General features: G+C 40.5%; 1 long non-coding RNA gene across 1 annotated transcript; it reads right to left on the bottom strand.

Annotated features, from left to right (window-relative positions):
* Positions 1-699: 699 nt before the first annotated feature.
* LOC113613110 (uncharacterized) lies at positions 700-2,971 on the bottom strand. Its single transcript, XR_003430083.1, has 2 exons — positions 2,647-2,971; positions 700-2,302 (listed from the first exon to the last, which is right to left on the bottom strand). It is a non-coding gene; the product is annotated as an uncharacterized LOC113613110 (long non-coding RNA).
* Positions 2,972-6,528: the final 3,557 nt, after the last annotated feature.

The following is a 6,528-nucleotide window of genomic DNA, read 5'->3' as shown; positions in this document are numbered from 1 at the left end:
AAAAGGATATATCTACAAAATATGTTACTTCACTACCTCTACTTTTAACATACTTTGTGTACTTCTAAACATCTAGAAAGACTAGATGTTTCAAATAAGGACTAAAGTTTGTCCACTATATACACAGTAGTGTCGAATAAACTACACACATGTAACAATGGTTAGATCTGAAAGTGTCTTCTACATAGGGACATTCTAATCTAGAACACTTCATTTCTCCCAGCACCTCCTTTCTGCCATCCATCCAACATTGGGCAAGTACAGGCACAGGTGTCAGGCACAGGTGTCACTTAGATGTGATTTACAATTTCACTTCCAAAGGCCCTTTTCAGAAGACGGCTTTTCAATGAATTTTAACACAAAGTGTACAAAATGTGTTAGTTTACTAACTCTACTTTTGTCATACATTGGTAACCTCTTTAATATCTAGAGACTAGATATTATAAAATGGGGACCCATTGGTCCAGTATATACAAAATATATACAGTAAAGTTAAACAAAATGCATGTAACATATAGAGCAATGGATAAGTTGAAATGTTCTAGTATCTGCTAACAAAACATCTTTTGCAATCTTCCCTCCAACCTCCCTAAACCCAATGAACAAGCACAGAGTATACTGTTCAGAGAGGAGGTTTAACAATTCCATTTCCAAAGACAGTATTTCCCATCAGTTTTTAAAAGCTATTTACAAGAAGCATTATTCTACTAAAACTACTTTTAAATACATCAAGCACTTCTAAACATCTAGAAAGAATAGATATTTCATATAAGAACTTACTTGTCCACTATGTACACAGCACTGTTAAATAAAATTGCACACATGTAACAATGGTTATAATCTGAGGTATCTTCTAAATATGACCATTTTGGCCTGAACCATTTCCTCCCTCACTTCCTTCTCTCCACCACCAATCCAGTGGACAAGTACATGCATATGTAATGCTTAGAGGTGGTTGAACAAATTCATATCCAAAAGTCATTTACAGAGGACAAGCTTTCCTATGAATTTCAATAAAGTATACAAAATGTGCTAATTTTACTACTTTGTCATACACTGGCAACCCCTTTAACGTCTAGAGACTAGATGTTGCAAAACTAGGACTCAATTTGTCCATTATATACACTATATACACAGCAAAACAAAATGAACATACAAAAAATGGTTTTGTCTGAAAATGTCCAGGTATGAACACACTAGCATATTACCTTTTGCAATTCTTTCCATCCCTCCTCCAAACCACTGAACAAGTATAGACAATAGTATACTGCTCAGAGAGGTGGTTTAACATTTAACATTCCCAAAGACAGTACTTCCTGTGAATTTTAGCAAAAAGTTATTTACAAAGTGATATTTTACTACATCTACATTTAACATACGTTGGGCACTTCTAAACATCTAGATGGACTAGATGTTTCAAATAAGGACTTAATTTGTCCACTATATACAGAGCAGTACTGAATGAACTGCACACATGTAACAGTTATAATCTGAAACTGTCTTCAAAATACCAGCATTCTAGCCATTCTAAGACCAACCCCCTTCTCTCTCTCTCCCCTCCACCAACCCAGAGGGCTATCACGCTCAAATTTTCAGAAGACAATCTTTCCTAGAAATTTTAACACAAAATGTACAAAATGTATTATTTACTAACTCTATTTTTGTCATACACTGGCAACCTCTTTAACATCTAGAAAGACTAGATGTTGTAAATTAGGACTCATTTGTCCATTATATACACTATATACACAGCAAAGTGAAACAAAATGTGGGAACATAAAAAAGACAATGGTTAATCTTGCCTCACTATAAACACACTGGCACAGAGCTCTTTGTGCTTCCTTCTCCTCCCGGCGACCTTGAACCAGTGCACAAACAAACACAGTGCATACTGCGTACTGTTCAAAAAGGTGGTTTGGCCACCCCTCCCCCCCCAAACAACATTTCATACGAATTTTAACAAAAAGGTATTTACAAAATGTCTTTTTACTACCTCTACTTTGAACAAATATCAGGCACTTTAGAAGATCTAGAAAGACTAGATATATCAAAAAAGTACTTATTGTCAACTACACATACAGTAGTAAGGAGTAAAATGAACACACAAAACAATGGTTCTAATATGCAAATGTCTTCTGTGACCAGTCTGGCACAGAACCTTCTTTTCTTCCTCCTCAAAGTCTTCCATTCCATGTCCTCTAACCCACTGAACAAACGTGGACCTCTGTGGCTCCTGTTGTCGCCTCTAGAGGTGGTCAAACAACTCCATTTCGAAAAGTCATTTCCAGAAGACATTTCTTTTCTACGGTTTTTTTAAAGAAACAAATGGGTATTTACAAGACATGTGACTTTAACTCTATCATACATCGGCAACCTCTTCACATCTAGAAGGCCTATATGTAGCAAAAAGTTTTCTTTCGAAAGGTTGGGGGGAAAGTTGAGAGCAGCTTTTTCATATTATATACACAGGCCTTCTATAAACGGCCAGTAAATCTTCCCAAAGGGTGGCGGGCACTTCCTATTGGCCGCATGTGGTATGTTATTCTACCATTTCTATCTTCCGACATCGAGGTCTTGGTAGAACGACGACCAACCGCCCGATGACCCGCTAACGTTCCACCCGTCGTGGACCGGGGCTCCGCTCACCTTCCAGGCCCGTTAAGGCCTTTGTCCGTCGTTGTCCGGACGAGGTGAGGTCTCGTCCAACTGGGGCAGAGAGGTCACCTCAGGTCCCGGATCCGCGCGGGCTCCAAGGCCTAAGGGTGGCTGAGCTGGCGTCCACGTAGAGCCCCCTTCCCGGGCCCTCGAGGCTCTAACGGCCCTCCGCAGCGTTCCAGTGGCTGCCATTCTTCTCGCCCTGCCACGCCCAACGCCCAAAGGCGCCACGTCCTCGGTGGCCTGCCGGAGGCTTCGCCTAACCCCTGCAGCGTGGGGTCAAGAGACCCGGCAGTGGGCGGGATCTGGGCTCTGAGGGGCCGCCGCCATTAGGTCGCGGAGGTGGGGGTGGGGGAGCAGTTCGTTGCTGCTTCCAGGCTCGGGCCCTGCCAGTGGGCGGCTGCGGTGAGGGCTCTGGGGCTCGGTAAGACACAGCCTGAGCTTGTCCCGGGGGCCCCCCAGTTCACCTGCCGACCAGAGGCCGGAGGGCCTGGAGGGCCCTGGGCTAGAAGGCCACGATCCGCTTCTCACCGCGCTCTCTGCCGGAACTCTGCTGTTTTTGAAAGTTGTTAAAGACAGTAGATCTAAAGAGTTCTCATCAGTAGGGAAAAAAAACAATTTTTTCCTTTTGTTTTTTATCTATATGAGATAATGGATGTTAACTAAACTTATTGTGTTAATCATTTTACAATATATGTAAGTCAAATCATTATGCTGTACACCTTAAAGTTTTTATAATATTGTATGTCAATTACATCTCAAAACAACTGGAAAAATAAACATACTCTTACCATATGATCCAGCAACTGTATTCCTTGAGATTCACTTAAATGAGCTGAAAACTTATGTCCATAAAAAACCCTGCACACAGATATATACAGCAGGTTTATTCACAATTGCCAAAACTTGAAAGCAAGCAAGATATCCTTCAGTAGGCTAATGGATGTGTAAACTGAAGTACATCCAGACAATGGAATATTATTCAGGACTAAAAAGAAATCAGATATTAAGGCATGAAAAGACATGGAGGGACCTTATATTCATAATACTTGGTGAAAGAAGCCAATCTGAAAAAGCTACATACTGTATGATTCCAATATATGACATTTTGGAAAAGGCAAACTATGGAGTCAATAAAAAGATCAGTGGTTACCAGGGGTTAGGGTGGGGGAAGAGATGAATAGGTGAAGCACAGAGGACTTTTAGGGCAGTTGAAATATTCTAAAATAGTATAATGATAGATATATGCAATTATAGATTTGTCCTAACCAATAGAATGTGAAACACCAAGAGTGACCAGTAGTGTAAACTATGAAAATTGGGTGATTATGATGTGTCAACGTAAGTTCATCAATTGTAACAAATGTACCACTCTGGTACATCTACTGATAATGAGGGAAGCTACGTGAGGTTGGGAGTAGAGTGTATATGAGAAATCTATGTACCTTCATATCATTGTTGCTGTGAGTTTAAAACTGTTCTTAAAAAATAAACTCTTGAAAAATATACAGTATAGTAAATATTTATTAAATAAATTAATACAGTAGGAGTAGGGCAGAGCAGGAGAAAGGCTAGCTGTCTTAGGAATCAGTGCCCTGGGATCAGGGTGGGGTCACTCTGAGAGGCATTCAGGGCAGACAAACAGAACTGCGTAAGGAAAGCTGACTGTGAATCGAATAAATATGAAATTCCAAAAGCAGTTAATTACCAACATTGTTAATTTGGGTCTGTTTTCTACTGGTCAGGCCCACATCAGAGTAATAGCTATGGACTCCACAAAAGGAAACTGAGACCTGTCCAAAGGGAAGTGAGAAATCTGGTGAAGTGTACTAGTCTGCTTAGTCTGCCATAGCAAAATACCACAAACTGAATGGCTGAAGCAACATAAATTCATTTTCTCACACTTCTGGGAGCTGAAGGTCCGTGATCAAGGTCCATAACCAATTTGACTTCTGATGAGAACTGTCTACCCAGATTGTAGATGGCCATACATGGCCATTCCTTAGTGTGTGTACACAGGGAGAGAGAGGGAAGGAGGGGGAATGGAGGGAAGGAGAGGGAAAGCGAGAGGAAGAGAGAGAGAGAGAGAGAGACCTCTTAAAAGGACATTAATCCTATATTATGAGGGCCCCCCCCCTTATGAGCTCACTTAACTTTAATTGCATTCTTACTTTTAATATAGCAACAGTGGGGGTTAGGACTTCAACATATGAAGTTTGAGGCATACATTTAATTCATAACAGCAGGAGTTTGGAAAACAAATCTAATGAGTAGCAGTTGAAGCTTCTGGGGCTGTTTGGTCTTGAGAAGAATTAAGGGGACTTAGTCTCAGACAGCAGATTTCTGAAAGGCTATCAAAAAGCAGAGGGAGGAAATGTTTTCAGTGTATTCTCAGGGGAAGACTTTAGAAAGCCACAGGAAAGATAGACTTTATCATCTCAACAGAGCTATCATTGGGTGGTGTCAGCTGTCTCAGAGGGAGTGAGAAATTCACCACTGGAGGTAAGAAAGCTGGTACTGACACACAATTTGGGAGGGATATAGTATAAGCTGGGCTTGCATGAGTGAGCTAAAATATCACTTCTTGCCCACAAATTCGGAAGTAACAGTATGAGAATACTTCCAAACTGACTCATCTTTTCTTAACATCCAGCTTCTCTGGGTAGGGTACAGAAAAGTCAGTGCATCCATTTTATATCTCCCTCTTCACTAATTTTTCCCACAAGAATGTCAGCCAAGCCAGGCCTAGCTTAGCTTAGGCAGGGAGTGAAGGAGCTAGTACCTGAATAGCCTGAGTCTAAAAAAGAAAAATCATCAGCAAACCTCAAAGAAATAGCTTTTTGTTCTTTCTTACTTTCTGTTCCCATTATGCTAATTTTAAGTCAGAAGCTGTGGATGCCAGAGCTATGTGGAGGCTGTGACTAGTGTAGTGAAGCATGTCAACTGAGTGAAATAGGTAGGGAGGAGACAGCCTGAAGCCTGGGGTTTTATAGATTTTCCTTCCAGGGCTGGACTGAAAGTTGTTCTGGCTTGCCCCTGTTCATAAAGCTGGCAGGAAGTGCTGGAGCTTAAAGGCTGAGTAGCAGTGGGCATAGAGAGAGAAGAATGGCTTAGTAATACTGACTGAACTCAGCAATGTCTTGGATCAGCTGTGAAATTGCCAATGGTGCTTTATGGCCAAGATAAAAGAATCTCAACTGTGTGGAAAAGGTTGTTTCTTTATATTGCGAATTTCTTCCTTAAGAGTTATGGTTCTGAAATGTGAATAGACATAAGAATTCCATACAGTGCTTGTTAAAATGCAGATTCCCAGCTCCTCCAGATATACTGAATCTGAATCTTTGGGAGTGGATCCTGGGCATTTGCATTTTAACAAGTTCTTTAAGAGATTCAAATGTACACTCAATTTGGAGACTCGCTGATTGAAGTATTAATATTAAAAGTGGTGTTTGAAAAATAAGAAATAAATACAGCCTATATTGAGTTTAGAGGATAACCTTACATGAGACAGTCAATAGAAGACATTCCTATTCATGGCTTAGAACTACCTTGATGGCATTTGCTGCTGTTGCTTTAACTGAGGGCTGTGATGCACATTTAAAAGTTAATATATTGTGGGAAACATATTCAAAATTAATTTATATATCAACATCTTAGCTTCTTCAAAATTAATATGTTCACTTATGTTTTTATAAACTGAAATATTAAAATTAGAAATTGACACACCAAATAAAAAGCAGTGTTGGGGAGCTGGAGAGAGGGCTGCATAAATGCTAGGATGTACTGGTGAAACCCAGGCTGCAGTGGTGTTGGCCACTTTTCAGAGTGCTGGATCCTGTTGGAGGTAGTCAAGAAGCAAGGAGGAAACACTAC

The sequence above is a fragment of the Aethalodelphis obliquidens genome, unplaced genomic scaffold (genome assembly GCF_003676395.1).
Source record: "Aethalodelphis obliquidens isolate GAN/ISIS:26980383/991018 unplaced genomic scaffold, ASM367639v1 scaffold85, whole genome shotgun sequence".
NCBI classification, from domain to species: Eukaryota; Metazoa; Chordata; class Mammalia; order Artiodactyla; family Delphinidae; genus Aethalodelphis; species Aethalodelphis obliquidens.
Note: the sequence above shows the minus strand (reverse complement) of the source record. Positions and strands in the feature narration are given on the sequence as shown.